At 37.6% G+C, this 20,513-nt stretch overlaps 1 protein-coding gene across 9 annotated transcripts in view; it reads left to right on the top strand.

Annotated features, from left to right (window-relative positions):
- Nucleotides 1-20,513, top strand: part of PDE4D (phosphodiesterase 4D) — a 1,961,234-nt gene that overhangs the window by 1,776,160 nt on the left and 164,561 nt on the right. The window lies entirely within an intron of this gene.

Genomic DNA, 20,513 nt, shown 5'->3' on the forward strand with positions numbered 1-20,513 from the left:
ATGTGAACAAAGATGAATCCAAGGGAGTGAGAAGGGAATGTTTGCGCTGTCTCTTGTCTAGCCTACAAAACCACAGAGGACCTACCTGTGGGATAGAGTCATTGCTGACAGGCATACAACCAACTTACTCACATGGGCAGTCAAAGCCAGGCCGTTTGGGCCCTTATGAGAATGATGTGAAAGACTTCTCCTCTTTGTCCATGTAATTCTCCATGGGTCTGATGACCAAAATCCTTGTTCCAGCTCCCCCCCAAGGGCTTTAGAGCCACCCTTAATGAGTCCCTGGGCTCTTATTTGTATTTGGAGCCTCTCCAAGGTTGCCTTGTGGTATGTTTAATGGTGTTGTTTGATGCTAGAACCAGCTTCTCCATGGTTTGAAAGTTAAATTGCACACACTAATGAAGAGTGCAGTGGTCATTACTGGAGAAATATTGGGGTGGGAGGTGGGGGAATGGGTAAACAGATTGTGAATTCAGAACAGGAGGAGGATCCTTACAGAAGGATCCTTCTAATGTTCATTAAAGTCTGCATAATATATAAAGAACATGATGTTACTGATCCACTTTGCAGTTTTTGATTGATTCTGATTTCAGAGTGCCTATATCCATGCACAGATTTTTCTGCTATCCCTTTCTAACATGTTTTTCTACTTTTGTTTTTTCTGTACCATATTTATGGGAATACTCTGCTAGCAGAGCAGGGGAGAAAGAATTACTTTTTTTAGGCTAAAACACTAGTCCTTTAAACTTATGGTAAGTCTAGGGTTCTACACTGACTGTTGAGAAGAAGTAGGTCTGGTATCTCCTATTGTATATTTGTGAAGCATCATGGATGTCTTTGAGCCATTGTCTTAATAGTGGTAGAAAGAGGTTTGGTTTTTAAAAATTTTTTTAATAAATTATTAAATCAGTCTAGAATGAGAATGAAGAAAAATTCTAATAAAATGCATCTTTCTTATTTTGTCTAAGAAGCATCCAGTTATTATTGAGGATATTTAAATAAATAGGCAAAATACATACCACCAGAACCATCCAAAGTCTTAGTTAAAATATAAGAATTGTATGGGCAGTGGGTAAGTGGCAAGGTACTAAGATGGAACCCTAATTCTATGTGTACCATAGCAAGGGAAGGGGGTGATCCACTGACAAAAAAAAATATTCTAGGAAGAACAGATGATATGGGAAATTCAGTTAATGAGGAATCCACATTTATTTCAGCTCCTTCAAATTGGGGATGGACTCTCCTCCCTGTTAGTAGTTAGTCACATTGAGTGAAGGATGTGAACATGGGAATTGTTCCTCTATGTACCAACTCATTTATCATGCAAAGGAAACAGGAAATAACTCAATTCCAAATTGCACAAGTGATTGTTGGACCAGACAGACATCTGAATATTATCACGTCAAGTAAATCCTATTTTTTAAAAAAAAGTAAAAGGCTTAGAATATTGAGTTCTCTTTCTTAAAGGGTTATGGAGACGAGAGAATTAAATGATGTAGAGGAAAAAAATTGTGCCCAAACATATACAAAGGGGGGTACTTTTTTTTGAGAAAAGTATAATATTACCTGGTTACTTCATCTCTCAGGTAGTTGTCAAAAGAGTTTCATGGGAGAGTTCACAGAAGAAAGAAAGAGTTAATGGGGGAGAATGCAGAAACTGAGCTGAAGGTCTTCTGTTCCCTTCATAAAGATAACTAAACCAAGATGAAAATTTGATAGTTAAAAAGACAGCTTAAAAACTTGCAATTGATACTGACAGGAAGTTCTAATAATAATAAGAAGAAGAACAGCATTTAAATAGTGCTTTTAAGACTTCCAGAGAGCACATTCCACATATTATCTCATGTGATGCTCACAACAACCTTAGGAGGTGGGTACTATTATTAAGCCCTTTTTACAGGTAAGGAAATTGAGTAGACAGAAGATAAATGACTTGCCCAGGGGTACACAGCTAATAAATATCTGAAGTAAAATTCAAACTCAAGCCTTCCTGATTCCAGGCCAAGTGCTCTATCCACTGTGAGGCAAAGATACTTCTATTATAAAAACTTATCTTTGGTGCCACAAACAATGTTTAGTTCATTTACTTAGATTCTTTGAAGACTCAGTGACTTCATCAGTCTGGATGCCTTCTCCCTGCCACAGATAACAACTTCTTGATGACTTCTCATCCCATGTGATTTTTGTCCATATTATTCCATCAGTGCTCCAATATTCAGTCTTCTCAGGGCTCTACAGATTTTTCATTGTTTCAATTCTTCAGGCATACTTGACAGTAAAGGATAGTGGGGAAAATGCCAGACTTGGAGTCAATAAGCCTTGAGTTAAAGTCTCAGCTCTGACACTTTCTATTTAATGTTGGGCAAGTTGTCACCTCTCCAAATTTCAGTTTACCTCATCTGTAAAATGGGGTGGATGTATTATCTATATCATGGGGCCATTATGAGAGAATTGATTTTTCAAAGCTCAGAGTGCTTAATAAATATGTGTTAGTGTCCTTATGATTCAAATTACCAGCATCTAGCTTTATATTGTGATACTGTTTGCTGTACTACTTCTTGTCCCCAATTTACCATTAGTGACATGATGTGTACCTCATGCCCTTTTGTCTTACCTCTGGATTACTTGTCATTTTAATTCTTTGTAAAACTCCATGATTTCAGGTGAAAAACGAAGGGGTTCACCCTGGCAAACAATAAGAAATTATTGAAATGACTAAACATTTGATTAAAATATTGAAGCTGAGGGAACTTTAAAATGAATTATCTTGATCAGTTCAGTTACGTTACCAGTTAATTGAGTGAAAGAAAAAATGTAACTGAAGCAGTGGTTTAACTGAATCAGGAGGGAGTTAAGTGGGCAAACCATTCAAAGCTATTGAACAAGTCCTATTCTTAGGGGCCCTCAGTCACTGTTGTGAGACATAAGTTTTCCTTCCTTCTTTGTTTCTTTGTTTCCTTGTTTCTTTCTTTCTTTGTTTCTTTTTTCTTTCTTTCTTTCTCCCCTTCCCTTCCCTTTTTTCATTTCTTTCTTTTAAAATTTGTTTTACCGATACCTCTTGTTTTTATGTCACAGTTTCTGAAAAAAAAAAAAACAATGACAACAAACCTTCCTCATCCAGATTGAACCCTCCCTTGGAACAAAGGAAAACATTTAAGCAAAGACATCCAGTACTGTGAGCACATCTGATATTGCATATACCATTTGGATCTAGCAGGCCCCCCTCCCTGCCTTGTTTCATGATCTGTTCTCTAAGATCATTATTAGGGTTTGGGTTTTGGGGGGGGCATTGGTGACTTAGAATTTGTTTTCCTTTTTGTAATCCTTTTGTTTACCTTATTATACTTGTTTTGTGTACTGGCTTTCCAATTCTTATTTCATTCTGCATCAGTTCAGACATATCTTATGATGATTTTTTGAATTCCACACATTCATCATTTCTTTCTTCACAATAACATTCTATTCATATATCACAATTTTCCCCCAGCTGTTCTTCAGTGAGATATAAACTTTCTACAAATGATGGCTTCTTTATATAGTCATTGTTTTTTAGTTCAAGCCAAAAAGCTTCCTAAATTTGACATGTATTCAATTTTCTGTTTTTCAGTTGTGATTTTCTATTTGTTCTTCCCTGTTATTCTAGTAATTTGTCAATCAGAAATTATAAAAAGAAACCCTTTATTTTAGACAAAAATAAATAAATATGTAGGCACTCTAGTTAAACTTGAGAACTTATACAGACAGAATACAGCTATAAAGGGGATAAAGGAGGGAGATGTGCCTATAATTCTCACTTGGAATACTTCCTACTTCAGAAGGTTATGAACATCAGCATTTATATCTACTTTATTAATATAAAAAATTGACAGATGCACAAACAAAAGGCACTCTACTTTACTTTCATGTAATTTTTGCAGTGGGGAGCCATATCCAATTATGTTCTCAATCTAGATTCCTGCTGCTTAGTTCCAAATAGCATCTCAATGTGTAAATTCACCCCCAAATTTATTTGGAAATATGAACGCATAAAATCTCTCAACAATTTGCCTCATGCATGTTTGTGTAATTTGGAAGAAATGGAGTGTAGCCATTTTTGTAGGACATATTAAATGAATTGCACCTTGAAGCGATCTGGGGGTTCTGAGAGTCAGAGATATGGAGAAAAATTATTCCAGGAATTCCATAAGATGGGCTTGCAAAGGTGCAGAGATGGGAAATGAAAGTCAATTTTGGAAAATTGGCAAGGAGACCAATTTGCCTAGAATGAAAAGTATGCATAGGGAAATAATAATAAAGAATTCTGAAAAGGGAAGTTGAATATAATTTGTGAAGGACTTTAAAAAGTAATAGCAGGAAAACATATTTTATCCTGGAGGCAGTAAGGAGCCACTGAAGATTTTGGTTAAGAGGAATCAGGACCTAATCTGTGTTTTTGGAATATAAATTTGGCAGCTGTGTGGAGGATAGATTGGAGAAAGGAATGACTAGAGATAGGAAGATCAAATAGGAGGCTATTACACCAGTCCAAGAGTTGATGAAGTCCTGAGCTGGGGTAGTGACTACATGAGTGAGGACAAGAGGACTGATATGACTAATGTTGAGTGTACTTCTACAACAATAATTGTTGGGTATGTTGGTGTAGGGGCCAAATTTAATATGGGGAGAGTTAATTGGGTGGCTTGCCATAATATCGGGGTTCAGAAAATAATGAGGGACCTTTAGATCCAAAATTTCCTCCCTTCCAAACTGTCTTTTTTAGTTATTTCTCCCAGGCCAATAAGAAAGGAGATTAACAGCATCTTTTCCACAAGCAAATCAGGTTTTCTTAATGGGAATAAAATATACAACAAAGGTAAAGCTAGGTTCATGGGAATATGGGAAGAGAAAAATGGATAAACTCCCTGGCTCTAGCAAAAACTCACTCAATCCCCAAACTTGCTTCCAGCTCAGCTAATTCAAAGAGCTGGCCCAGTTTCTATTAACTCACCACCTGGGGTCTGTAGTTTCTATGGGAGTCAGCTGTGCAGCCCCTCTCCAGTCTGCTCTTGGAAGCTCACCACCAGGAAAGAGAGCACTCCTCTGAGAAAATGTTCCCTTTTCTACTTTTTCTCTCTCTCCCCCCAAAAGGGAGATCCTTCAAGTTACATGGCTGAGAGTTGTCCCCCTGCTGAAGTCAGCAATATATGTCACTCAGGGCAGGCCAGGTGTGGCCTATATCTAATCATTCCCAAGTAGGTACATAGTCAGTTTCTCATTGGTTTGGAGATCAAAAGACCTTGCCCCTGCTTTTCTGAATCTACTACATTCTCACCTGGCATCTTGTACATGGCTTCTTGCAGGCAAGTTATTTTTTGCAGGCAAGTCATTTTGGCAATGTGCTGTAGCCCTAGTTATACTCACTTCATGTCTCATTTTAATTTTTGTTATTTTTCTCAATTAATAAAAAATCTTTTTTCTCCCTTCCATTTCCCCTTGCATTGGGAAAAAAAGAAAGACAAAACCCTTGTAACAAGTTTGCATAGTAAAATACAATTGATTAGAGAAATACAAATTAAAACAACTCTGAGGTACTACCTCATACCTATCAGACTGGCTAATATGACAGAAAAGGAGAATGACAAATGTTGAACAGTATGTGGGAAAATTGGGACACTAACACTATTGGTGGAGTTGTGAACTGATCCAACTACTCTGGAGATAAATTTTAATTATGCTCAAAGGACTATAATACTGCACACCCTTTGATCCAATAATACCTCTACTAGGTCTGTACCCCAAAGAGATCAAAGGAAAAGGAAAAGGACCTATATGTACAAAAATACTTTCACCAACTCTTTTTGTGGTGGCAAAGAAGGAGAAATTGAGGGGATGCTCATCAATTGAGGAATGACTGAAGACGTTGTGGTTATGGTTGTGATAGGAAACTATTGTGATATAAGAAATAGCAAGAAGGATGGTTTCAGAAAAGCCTGGGAAGATGCATGTGAACTGATGCAAGGTGAAATCAGTAATATTGTACGATTATCAACTGTGAATTACCTCACTATTTTTGACAATACAGTGAACCAAAACAGTTCTGAAGGACTCATGATGAAAAATACTATCTACCTCCAGAGAAAGAACTAATAGTATATGACTGCATATTAAAGAATACTTTTTAACTTTATTGTTCTTGGGTTGGTTTTTTTTTTTTGGTCTGTGTTTTCTTTTGCAACATGGCTGATACGGAAATGTTTTGCATGACTGTACTTGCATAATCTATATAAAATCATTTGCCTTCTCAAGGAAGAGGGAGAGGAGGGAGGCAGGCAGATAATTTAGAACTCAATTAAAAAAAACTAATGTTAAAATTTTTATATGTAATTGGGAAAAATAAAATCAAAATTGAATGGAAGAAGTATGCATAGTAAAGTACAACAAATTCCTTCATTGGTCATGTCCAAAATATACATCTCATTCTGTAGCCTGTAACCTTTCTGTCAATAGGCTGATGGCATGCTTCATCATTAGTCTGCTAGATTCATAGTTGTTCATTGTATTTATCCACATTCTTAAGTTATACAAAGTTATTTCTTTTTACTTTGCTGTTATTATTATTTAAATTGTTATCCTAGTTCTGGTCACTTGACTCTACATCAGTTCATACAAGTCTTCTCAGGTTTCTTTAAAATTGTCCATTTCATCATTTCTTACAGAACAATTATGTTCTATTACATTCACATACCATAATATATTGTCTGGTCAGCAGAATATAAGCTACGTAGGAATAGGGATAGTGTTGAATTTGAACACTACAAGTCTTCTTTCTTACCTTCTTCCCATTATTAATAGTATTATAACACTTAAATCCTATATAATGTCATGTTGCCTTTGTGGAAACACAGCAAATAATAGTTATATTGAAAGGCACTTTAGAAATAGCTATTTTGTAGCTAACCTATAAATGGGGAAAATATACCAATGTGATAAAAAAAAAATCAGTAAAACATTACATAGGAGGGTCACTGAAGAAACTGACTGAAATCAGAGAGCCTGAATTAAAATTCAGATCCCACCTATGATCCTTTGTCTTTCACTTCCTCTCTTCCTTCAAGCATTATAGTTGTCCTTGAGAATTCAGATAGCTGCTATGTTGAAGCAGGATTTGCCTTGTTCTTATCCTGCAGAGGACAAAACTAGGAGCAGTGGGTGGAAATTGATTATTTTTTATGGATAAGGAAACAGGACTGGAGAAGCCAAGTGACTTTCCCAAGTTCACACAGCTAGTTAGTGGTGGAACTGGGTGCAAAAGCCAAGATTCCTGACACACAGTCAACAAACATTTAGTCACCTACTGTGTGCATTGCGCACAGGTATTCTGCTAAGCACAAGGACTCAAAAGGAGGCAAGACAGGGGCAGCTAGGTGGCGCAGTGGATAGAGCACTGGCCCTGGAGTCAGGAGTATCTGAGTTCAAATCCGGCCTCAGACACATAACACTTACTAGCTGTGTGAACATGGGCAAGTCACTTAACCCCAATTGCCTCACTTAAAAAAAAAAAAAAAAGGAGGCAAGACAGTCATTCATCTGATGGCCTTTCCACAACACTTGCTGTTACTATAGAAGATATCCCAGATTTGACTGTAAAAGGACTGTGGCAAAAATGATTTCCTGTCTACTTCCAATGAAGTAATCCACTGAATGAGTCACCTCCGTTTCTTTGTTATATTTCTGCTACGTGTATTGATGTTTAAGGAAGCAACCAAAGAAGTTTCCTTTTCATAAGTCATTGAGAAATCCCTGGCAGCTCTCACAGTTGTGTCTGCTGGGTGCTTTACAAAGGGGCCTGGAATCCTGCAAGGGAATGAAAGCGAAAGCACGGGAGGGCACTTGCTGCAGCTTTGACTGATTCTCCTTTATCCTCTGCCCGGATTCTTTATATTCAGACTTTGCATTCACTTTCAACTTTTCTGAATTCAAATTCAATTTCAATACCAGTAAAACTCTGACTTCTTCATTCTAATAAGAAAGACTGGGAGATAGAGGGGAGTGAAAGCAAACTCCTTTAGCTTCTGGGAAGTGAAATGGTTTTCATTTTTTAAAGTAAAATCTAATTTTCATGAGATAATTATAATTATATGTATGTGTGTATATACATGTATATACACACATACATTTATGTGTGTATATGTATATGTGTTGCATATATAATATATATGTATGAAACATATGGATACTTGTGGATCTCTTGGATTTCAGAACACAGTTGGAAACTACTAGGCAGCAGTATGGTACAGCACATAAAACACTGACTCAAAAAGGGACTGGGTTTAAATCCTGTCTGCTATCTGTGTGATCTTGGGCAAGTTGCCTCAGTTTCCTCATCTGCAAAATGAAGGCATCAGACTAGATGACCTCTTAAGATCACTTCTGACTATAGATCTGTGATGCCTAGCAAAAGCCTTTTTGAATTTGGCTGAAGCCCAAATGTTTGTAAAAGAGTTTGAGATCTTTTCTTGTTTCCTAAGTCCCTCAGAGCAGGTTTGACAGCATGTATCAATAAATGTTTTTGATCCTTAAGCAATTTTATCCATAGTTATTGATGACTTTCAGTCATCCCAGAAATAAACATTTTGCTATAAAGTTCCAATTCTTTTAACTGGAGCCTTGAGTTTAACAAGATTTTGGAGGTAAATTGAGAATCCTATAGTTCATTTGTAAAATTAAACTTCCTATTTTTTTCATAATACCACCATTCTTTCCATTGTCATTCTGGCTCAAAATCTTAGTTATCATTGGCCCTTTCCTTTCACCATTTACCAAGTTCTGTTCATTCTGCTCCCCCTTCAATAAGATCTCTCATGTCTATCTCCTCTCCACTAATAATGCCATACCCTAGTTTATACTCATAATCTCTTGCCTATTCCATTATAACAGCTTTCCCACTGGTCTTCCTGCTAAGTCTCCTACCTTATCTATCACTCGACTGCCTGAGTAAATATCCTAATGCACAGTTACAATAGTGTCATTCAATTACTCAAGTAATTCTGGAACTAGAAGATATTATAGAAATGATCTAGTCCAACACGTCATTGGACAGATGAGGCAGCTGACTACCTAAAGTCACATGACAAGTAAGAAAGAGTTCAGATTTGAAACTAAGTCCTCAGAATCAGAAATGATAACTGTTAACTTTATGACATGCAGAAGAGTAACTAGGGTAAGACAGGTAGAGCTTTACTCCAGGAAGGGAAGAGAATATAGCACCTACTATGTGACAGGGTCTGTGCTAAGTGTTTTTACTAATATTATCTCATTGTTTCTCAAAACTACTTTGGGAAGTAGGTGTGGTTATTATCCCCATTTTACAGTTGAAGAAACAGAGCCAAACAGAGGTTAAGTGACTTGCCCAGGGTCACACAGCAAGTAAGTGTCTGAGGTCACATTTGAGCTCAGATCTAGCTAATTCCAAGCCCAACATTCTGTTCATTGTGCCGCCTGCTGCCCCCCACAGTGCCTCATTTAGAGAATACTAATATCACAGGTACTAGATTGAGGGTTAGGGTGAGCTTCTTATTCATTCTTTCTCAAATCTCTTGATGCTGAATAACAGCCTCCCCAACACTGAGTTCACAACTGTTTTGATTTGATTTTTAATTTTTTTCCAATTACATGTGAATATATTTTTGAGTTCCAAATTTTTCTCCCACCCTCCTTCCCTTCTCCCCTCCCAAGGGCGGCAAACAATCTGATATAGGTTATACATTGCAAACATATTAAACATATTTCCACATTAGTCATGCTGTAAGAGAAGAATCAGAACAAAAGAAAAATGCAAGAAAAAATAAACAAGAATAATTACAAAAAAGCAACAACAGAAGTGAAAATTGAATGCTTCAATCTTTATTCAGACTCCATAGTTCTTTTTCTGAATGTAGAGAACATTTTCCACCATAAGTCTTTTGGCATTGTCTTGGATCATTGTATTGCTGAGAAGAGTTAAGTCTATCACAGTTGATCATCAAGCAATGTTGTTGATACTGCGTATGATGTTCTCTTGATTCTGCTCATTTCACTCAGCACACAGCTATGTTCTGAGGTCTCTCTAGCCATTTATGGGACACTGCCTCCCCCCAACCAGATAGTTTATGAAACTTACCGTGTGCACAAAAAAATCCTAATTGTAATTCTCTTGACCCTGTGGAAATCCATAGGTCCCTTTCATCATCTACAAAAATGGGGATGATAAAAACTACACTGACTGACTCATAAGGTTGTTAGAAAGAGAATGCTTTGTCAACTCTCACTCTATGTGAATTGGAATTATTGCTATACTTATTATTATTCTAGGCATCTAGCATGCTTGGGCTCCTTTCATCATTCTCTCTTTCAAATGAGAGCTGATAAATTCATTCCAGGAAAGGAGTATGCAAATAATAAGGTTTTAAATGTTATTTTTCCAAGTGGTATTTGTATTTTTGCAGTGTGGAAGGAATTCATTTGTGGAATTTTAGGCATCAGCTGATTAGGTGGACTGGAGGAGGAGAATAGGATGTGGATTTTCTCAGAACCTCTTGAAATAATTTCATATAAGTTGCCACCTGTCCCATTGCCTGCAAAAAGTGTCTATTCCCTTAAAGTTTATGTATATCCAGTTAAGATTGGTTGGACCCTTTAAAATAAAAAGCATGGCATTATTTACCATGGAGAAATGGTCATATTTTCCCAGCTACTGCCACAACAATGAGCACTTCATTACTTGCCACCACCACTGCCCCAGCACCCCCACCACCAAAAAAAAGTAATGACCTATTGGGGTAAGAAAAAAAGCACAATTGTTGGAATGCATAAGGCTGCTTCTTTTTTTTATAAAATTGATTCAATAATTGGGGAAAATAATAAAACTGTTAAGGGCTAAAATTCTAGCTAAACTGTCTAAAATATCTAATGAGTGGTCGCCAATAAATTATAAGCTTTAGCAAGAGTTAGACTTTTAAGCATTTATTAAGGAGAATAAGAATTTGGTAAAGAGAGAGAAAGGCCTAGATTCCTATCTATTAAAGGGAGAGCACATTTCTAGCTCCGCTCTCCACCAGAGTCCAGAGGAAAAAGATGGAGACTGAGCGCCAGTCTCTTCCTTCCTCCTCCCACTAGCTCGCGTCACTTCCTGACTCCTGGTCTTGCCCTCAAAGACCTTCCCTTCATGGGCAGAACTCTTCTACAGTAAGTATCCAGCAGGTGGCGTCATTCCAATCGTTACAGTCCCCCCTGTTGTTCCTCAAGAAACAAAATGTTTCCTTGACGGAACAGTAAAAACAATATAACTATTGCTAACTAATAATATGTGAACAACAATATAGAAAAGGAAGAGAAGAAAGTTTTGTCCAGAGGGGCGATTTTTTTTTTTTGTCCTCATGAACCGACGCTTTGACATTAGTCTTGCAAAGGGAGGGCCTCTGCAGAGAATACATGTTACAGATGGTGTATATTATAACAGAAAGAGAAAAAAAACAACAAAACAACAAATCAAAACTGTTCATTTAAAGTCTCTGAAAGTCTTTTCTCAGATGTCCTCTAGGTGTAGTCGTGGAATGGAAGTCTTTTCAGGGGTTGATGTGTGGATGCTGGTAATCAGCCAGGAAAATTTCCTACAAAATTGAGCTTAACACAACTTTAAAATAGCTTTGTCAATAATCAAATCAAACAATGAAAGTTCTCAAAACATGTCTAAGGGAATTCAGAATCTTAGTTGTTACACATGAAACATATAATAAAACAAAAATTGAAACATTCTTTAAAATTATAATATTACTATAGTCCCCCCTTATGGAGGGTAATTGAGAAGACAATTGCTGCAATATTAAGTAATAAAAATAATTTTTATCTTTCTTTTATCACTTTTTGCATCATCTGCCTAATTATCCTCATGCCATTATGAGAAATTTTAAAATCTAATATAATTAGTAACAGATGTCAAGGCCAAATTCAACACTGTTATTTATCATGACACCTGAGATAATTATGGGGGTTACCATAAAAGAACAGAGAAATGATGGGATTTGAGCATTCCCACACTTGAGCAATATATACTGTCCATGCAGTATGCCAGGCTTAAAATAGGTGGATGGAATACATGTCCATGCCACCAAACATATTGGAGGAAACTGAGTCAGACTTAATCAGATGCATGGGATTCAGATGTCCATGGCATCAGGCATATAGGAGGGAGCATAGAAGCCAGGTGGAGAAGTGAGATGGGTGGGATGAATACTTCCAGCCATCTGTACAATATTGTGGGGAAAAAGAGAACAAAATATTAAACCAAGAGAATCCAACCTCAACATTTGTCAAAAGCCGTTCCCTCGGCCATACCTTGACTTCATGCATGTCTCCCCTCATGTGACAGTTCAGTGTCTGCTCTTGCATGTATTCCTCTTGTGATTGGATGGCATCTTGGCCAACTGGCATCTGATAACTCAGAATAAAGGCAATTAATGTCTTAAATGATAAGTTCCCATAATCCAAGTCTCATATGGATTTAAAAATTGAGGATAATAAATGATTGCAAAAAATGTGAATACATCTTGACTCAAAATATAATATATAATTATGCAACAATTTCAAATAATACCCTTTTTTTTACTTAGTATACAATTACTTTTGTGAAAAATCAGAACATACTTAAATACAAGTTAAAGCACAACAGAATCTCAAAGAACTTTTTTTTTTTGAAAATAGAAAACTTTTACAAATGTTCCCCTCTTTTTTTTTTGGGGGGGGGAATATGCTTATCAAAAATAATACTTCTAGAATCAATTTACACTTGCCATGGCAACCAATTTGCCACGGAAATGCTTTAAAGAGTTTGATCAAATAATCAGTTGAGAAAAAATAACAAAAACAAACAACTCAGAATATGGGAGCACAATACTCCTAGAATTAACATTGTATTATGAAATCAAAACCATCTTGCAATGTTTCAAAATTAGATAGACAAATGAATAGAAGAAAATACACATGGAACAATAAAAGACAATGAAATTCAAACTAAGGAAGTCTAAATGAATGTGAACTTAATATTAATAAGAGTATTATAAAATATAAACTTGATCATATGACTATAAAAAGCTTTTACAAATATTCTCCTTGTTTTAGAAACTAAGTATAAGACACAATCTCAAAAGCATTAAAATCTCTATGAAAATAAACCCATACCATTAATTTCAAAATGTATATGTAATAGCATAGAAATCCTATGTAACCTCTGAACTGATACTATTAATAATCTGAGTGAATTTAGAACACTTTTGATTCCGATATCTAAAATCCCCAATACTCATATCAATACCTTGCTGCTTACTTCTACATTTCTGTAAAATATATACCCTTCCATGGCAAAAGAAGCGGAGTCTTGAACTATGTTGATGATTGTCATTCTTATTCGGCTTAAGTTTTTCTTCTTTAACCCCTCTATATTGTCTGTCAGTCTTTTCACCATACAAATGCTTTATAAGATTACTAATTAAAGACAAAAGCAGGTTAGCAAAATTATGAACAAAACGAGCATAACTGGAATTTAAAGGGTTTTCTAAGGTTGTCTCAGAAGCACAGCCAGGCTGGGGAAGGACTGAGCCTAAAGCTGCAAATGTAGTTACAGAAAGTTGAGCATGCGCATCAGATCTCTGGACTTCCCAGGCAGGGGAAGCAATGGGCTTGGCCATAGGAGGAGTAGAGGGTGGGGTCTGGGGAGGAGGGGAGGGACCAGCACAATTTGAATCCGACTTGATTTTGAACTCAGGCCTGGATTCCTCTTCCCCCACTTTGCCTCCAGGTGCTAGGGGATTAAAAGCTTCTAGAGGGTGGGTCATTGCCTCCAGGCATGCAAAATTAGAGCAACAATTAGTGTTAGAACTGGGAAAAGCTGCAGGAATCTCTTCAGGTTTCTCTGAAAAAGCATGGTTGGGAGAGGGGGAGATATTTCTTTGTGGGAGTACATTGCTGGCTCTTCTAACAAAAATAAAAAGAAAAATAGAAAATCCACAAAAACAAAGCATTAACATGATCTTATCTCCCATTTGTCTGGTTAAACAGACTAAAATCAAAAATAGGATAATTAGGGAGTTTAAAAGGTCCATTTGAAAAAATTTAAAGGGAAAACACCAGGCAATTCAGCAGTACTTAAGATTTAAAGGGTTAGGGTAGGGAAAATTTCTTACCCAACCGGAAGATCAGAAGTGAGGTTCAGCTTTCCTCTTCGTGGTCAGCCATCTGTTAAGGGCTAAAATTCTAGCTAAACTGTCTAAAATATCTAATGAGTGGTCGCCAATAAATTATAAGCTTTAGCAAGAGTTAGACTTTTAAGCATTTATTAAGGAGAATAAGAATTTGGTAAAGAGAGAGAAAGGCCTAGATTCCTATCTATTAAAGGGAGAGCACATTTCTAGCTCCGCTCTCCACCAGAGTCCAGAGGAAAAAGATGGAGACTGAGCGCCAGTCTCTTCCTTCCTCCTCCCACTAGCCCGCGTCACTTCCTGACTCCTGGTCTTGCCCTCAAAGACCTTCCCTTCATGGGCAGAACTCTTCTACAGTAAGTATCCAGCAGGTGGCGTCATTCCAATCGTTACAAAACCAAGGAGCTTTCTCTCTGAAATAGCGTTCCCTCGTTGACTATTAAGATCCCTCCAGACACTTAGGTTTTCCTCAATAAGATTATTTTCTTTCATCCATATGTATGGTATATGAACCTATTTATTTATATGTCTCTCCCATTACAATGTAAACCCCTGTCAGGGACAAAAAACATTTTTTAATTTCTCCTTTCTTGTCCTTCTCAGCACTTAGCACAGATCCTGATGTGGACTTAGTAAATACTTGCTGATTGATTGAGCCATTGATAATTGTCGATGAAAAGGTAGCCTACCACAAAGGAAAACACAATATCTATTAAAGTTCCCTATTTTAGTTTACATAAGGCATGAGTGAGTTTGGAGGACATAGCTGTATTATTCTAGTCAATGTAGACATCATGGAACCAAGCAACTACTTCTTCCAAGAAATCAATTAATTCCAATATCTGCATGACATATTTTGCCTTGATTCTGAGTATTTCAACAGCATGCATGTTGTGGGACATGACAAGATTAAAATTTGTGTGCCAAAATTGTGAGACATCAGGCTATAAGTGTACTCAGACCCTGAATACCATTTAAAAATTTAAAGCAACAGGATCACTTGATAGAACTGTAGCACATAAAACTCCTTCCATGCATTGTCCAAGTGCAAGTTGAGATGGCTTGTATTTGATCCCAACATCTCATTGTCAGCTGAACTAGAATAGTTGCCTATGAAGGGGAAAGATATTTTCCAAGTAACAGTATATTTAGATGTGGACTGTGGTTGCACAATTTTTCACAATGGGTTCTTAGTATTAAATATTTTTAAAATATGGAAACTAGTCTTCTTGTGCATGTGTGCACACATATATCAATCAATCAAGAAACATTTATTAATCATCTATCAGGCACTGTGCTAAGTATGGGGGATACAAAAAGAGGCAAAAGACAGTATATGACTTCAAGGAGCTCAGAGTCTGATGGGGGAGACCACAAACAGGTACATGCAGACAAGCAATATATAGGATAAATAGGAAATAATTAGCAGAGGGAAGGTGCTAGAATTAAGAGTTGTGCTTCCTGTAGAAGATAGGATTTTAATTGAGACTTAATGGAAGCTGGGAGATTTAGATGAAGAGAAAGAACATTCCAGGCATGAGAGGCAGTCAGAGAAAATGCCCAGAACTTAAGAGATGGAATGTCTTCTTCATGGAGCAGCGAGGAGGCCGGTGTTAGTAGATCACAGGTACATCGTGTAGGAAGACCGGAAGGGTAGGAAGGGGGTGCTAGGTTATGAAGGGCATTGAATGCCAGATAGAGCATTTTGTATTTTGATCCTAGAAGCAATAGGAAACCATTGGAATTTATTGAGCAAGAGGTGACACAGTCAAAACTCAGCTTTTGGAAAATCACTTCAGTAACTAGATGGAGAATGGGTGGACATGGCGGGAGACCTGAGACAGGCAGACCCATTATTGTAATAGTCTAGGCATGAGGTGATAAGGGTCCCTACCAGCATGGTTGGCAGTGTCACAGAAGACAAATGGAAGTATTCAAGGGGTGTTACAAAGGAAAAATTATCAGGCCTTGGCAACAGAGTAGATATGGGGAATGAGAGATAGTAGGGAGTCATGGATAACTCCTAGGTTGAGAGCATTAGGGGCTGAGAGAACAGAGTTGTTCTCTACAGTAATAGGGTAGGTAGGATGTTTTATCAAGGTCTGTTTCAGCTATCCATTAGGAATAGGCTAAAGGAGAATGACTGAGAAAAAATTATGACCTTTGACTTCTGACTCAGAATTGAAAGAATGTATAGAGAAAATAACTGAACATTTTAAAAAAATAAGGAAAACTTTGAAATAATGGAATGTACTCTACAGGTAACTGGAAAATAATAAAATACTTTTATTAAAAAAATAATGGGGAGGGCAGCTTGGTGGTGCAGTGGATAAAGCACCAGCCTTGAATTCAGAAGCTCCTGAGTTCAAATCCAGCCTCAGACACTTGACACTTACTAGCTATGTGACCCCAGGCAAGTCACTTAACCCCCATTGCCTCAGAAAACAAACAAAAAAAACACAAAAACAAACAAACAAAAAAATAATGGAGGGGCAGCTAGGTGGCACAGTGGATAGAGCACCAGCCCTGGATTCAGGAGGACCTGAGTTCAAATCTGGACTCAGACACTTAACACTTACTAGCTTTGTGACCCTAGGCAAGTCACTTAACCCCAATTGCCCCACAAAATAAAAAATAGAATGCACTGTTCTAGAATTAGTCTAATAGAGTGGAAAGAGTGGTAGGCCTGAATTCAAATCCTGTCTCTGTTACTATTACTGAGTTTGGCAATTACCTTAACATCTCTAGGGCTCAGTTTTCTCATCTGTAAAATGAGGGGGTTAGACTAAGTGACTTTTGGAGAGGGGCGGGGCAATGAGGGTTAAGTGACTTGCCCAGGGTCCCACAGCTAGTAAGTGTCAAGTGTTTGAGACTGGATTTGAACTCAGGTCCTCCTGAATCCAGGGCTGGTACTTTATCCACTGTGCCACCTAGCTGCCCCAGGACTAAGTGACTTTTAAGGCCCTTCCCAGTTTTAATCTATACTCTAATGATAAATAGAACTGAGCATTTTTTTTTCATTGTAAAGTCTCAGAAAGTGTCACCAGACCAAATGGTGTTAATTTTCTTTCAATGAGATGGTTACTCTGTGTGTGTGTGTGTGTTTATGTGTATATGTGCGTGTCCTTGTGAAACAGGCACCAAACCATCATAAGAAACATATGTGCAGGATGGCTTGCATCAGGCATACAATTCTCAAATCAGAGAAGGTATCATTTTTTCATGAACAAGCTTAGAGCAGTAACTGGTCCTGACATTTGGCTTCAATCTTGATATGGGAATTGTAACTGAAGAGATTCCCCAAGGACTTTTACTTCAACATTTCAAAGAATAAGAGATTATTTTGCTTGCTAGAAAACCTCACTGTGCCTTGTAACTAGAAATAATTAAAGCCTTTAGCTATGTTAGCCAAGTATTCCCTACTGAATCCTCTCATTCATGGAAAAAGTCCAGTTGCTGAACGTTTTCTCCAGCCACAAATTCATGGAAGCTTAAGAGGTAGAGAGGAACTCAGAGGTCATGTAATCTAACCCATACTTGACCAAGGAATCCATTCGATCATGCCCCCTACAAGTATTCATCAAGCCTCTTTTCCAGAGTGAACTCTTTGCCTCCAAAATGGCTCATTCTGCTTTTGGACATCTGCCCAGGCATACAGAGATGAGTCTGTCTTCCTCTTTGCAACTTCTCCAAGGTGCTACTAGTTTGGCTCTTCAGGGCCAAGGAAATCAAGGCTAGTCTCCTCAAAGTAACAGGCCCAGAAATGCTTGAAGAAGAGATCTCATGGCCCCTTTGCCACTCCCACTATAGCATAGACTCCAGTTCACTTGCTATTCTGGTCCATTATCTTTTGGATGTACTTGGGTTTATGTGAATGTTCCAAAAATGCAGGATGTAGAATTAGACAGGACACTCCCAAGGTAGCATAGATGATAGAATGCTGTACTCTCTAATCAGGAAGATGGGAGTTCAAATCCTGTTTTCAACACATTAGCTATTTGACCCTGGGCCAGTCACTTAGCCTTTGTGTAAATAAATTTCTGCATCTACAAAGGGGGATCATATTATCACCTATCTCCCAGTGTTGTTGTGAGGATCAAATGAAATAATATATGTCAAGTGCTTTATAGAGCTTAAAGTGCTGTGTAATTAATTGTTTATTGACACCACCACCACCACCTCCTCTTCCTCCTCTTTCATCTGAGAAGGACAGAGTACAACAGGACTATTGCCTTTACATTAATTACATTCATTGTTACATTGTAACTATTTGCATATGTTTCTTATTCTTCCTTTTGGATTGTAAGCTGTCAATGGAGTCTACCATCTTCTTTTTCTTCTTGTGGGGTGCAGTGCCTCTCTGAGTGCAACCAGGAGTAGCATTAGCTTCTCTGGATGCCTTGTTACATTTTGGACATATATTAAGCTTATAGTTCTCTAAAACATGCTAATCTTTTTCAAAGGAATTGTTATCTCATCTAAGAACCACACTTGATAGAATTATCTAGTCCAGGATTTCCTAAGGTTTTGTAGTTGTTGTTCAGTCATTTTTCAGTCGTGTCCAACTCTTCATGACCCCATTTGTGGTTTTTTTGGCAAAGATACTATAGTGGTTTGCCATTACCTTCTCCAGCTTATTTGACAGATGAGGAAACTGAGGCAAACAGTTAATTGATTTGGCCAGGGTCACACATCTAGTAAGCATCTGAGGCTGAAATTGAATTCATGAAGATGAGTCTTCTTGACTCCAGGCCTGGCCCTCTATCCACTGTGCCACCTACCTTTACGTGCTAATATTTCCCTTTCTCTGACATTGTTTCACAAATCACTTTTTTTTTCCAACTGATTTTCTTTGTCCTAACCCTTCCTATAGTAAAAGGAAGTTTTGTTTCAATTCAGGAAATGTTTATTGAGCAGCTAAACATAAAAACAGAACAATCTCTTATTTTTAAGGAGTTTATTAACTAGACAGGAGAGATTTGACATGTATAGAGATAAATATAGATACTTTTAGGAGGGAGAGAACATTAGCAACTGAAGATCAGGGAAGGTTTCCTAAAAGATTTGACATGAGATATAAGCTCTGAAGAGATATGAAGATAAGAAAAGGTAGAGATGGGAAGGGATGGGATATATTCTAGGCATGAAATAGGGCATGGTATGGAGCAGCCTATATCAATGCTGAGTTTGCAGAACTCAGGTATCCTAGTTTGACTGTTCTATACCATATGTGAAAGGAAATTATGATAAATACAGCTAGAAAAATTAGGTTGGAACCAGTAATCCTTCAGTGTAAAGGTGACGAATGTGTATTTTGTCCAAGTGGAAATAGGGAACCACTGAAGATATTTGAGCTGTCGAGTGACATGGTCATCATAACTGTGCTATAGGAAGATTGTTTTAATGGCTGTGTGAAAGATGAATTAAAGTGGAGAGAGAAGAATGGAAGCAGAGAGATCAATCAAGAGGCTACTATTATAGTTTGACTGAAAGGTGATGAGGACTTGAACTCAGGTTGGAGTTGCAATAACACAAGAAAAGCAAAGGATTTCTTTCTGTCAAAAAGCAATCAGTCCTATGATTGTAGTTGGTACTGTCCTCAGAGTCTGCCTAGCATCAGAAGGGCAATATAGATTGAGTTGCTCACCATGATCAGAACTTTGAGGCATGGCATGTAGTGGCTGTTGGGGGAGGTGATATTGATTTTGAATGAGTCAGGTCAGAAGCATCATTAAGTGCCTATATACCAGAGAACAGCTAGGTAGTGAGGTGAATAGAGTACCATGCTGAGGAAGACTCATCTTAGACTTAGATGTACCCTTAGACTTACTAGCTGTGTGACCCTGGGCAAGTCACTTAACCCTATTTGCTTCAGTTTCCATATCTGTAACATGGGCTGGAGAAGGAAATGGTAAACCACTCCTGTATCTTTGAACAGAAAGCCCCAAATAAGTTCATGAAGAGTTAGCCACAACTGAAATGACTGAACAATAACTGTATACTGGCATTGTGCTAAAGGATAAAGGGTGAGGTCCCTTAACCTCACCCAGCAAAATGGCAGGATTGCCTCATACTTCTAATACCAAAAGGATGTCAGAGTTAGAATAGTAGACTTGCACTTAGGGAAAGCTGGGTTTGAATCTTTCAAATTCCTACTTCTAGTACTTACTGTGTGACCAGATGCAAGTCTCTGTAAGGCTCCCTGAACTACAGTTTTCTCAGCTATAAAATAAGGATAATGGGGGTCAGATTCAGTGATCGAGTGTTCTGTAAACATTAAAGCCCTACATAATGTCATCTGAG

Source organism: Dromiciops gliroides, chromosome 1, assembly GCF_019393635.1.
Source record: "Dromiciops gliroides isolate mDroGli1 chromosome 1, mDroGli1.pri, whole genome shotgun sequence".
Taxonomy (NCBI): Eukaryota; Metazoa; Chordata; class Mammalia; order Microbiotheria; family Microbiotheriidae; genus Dromiciops; species Dromiciops gliroides.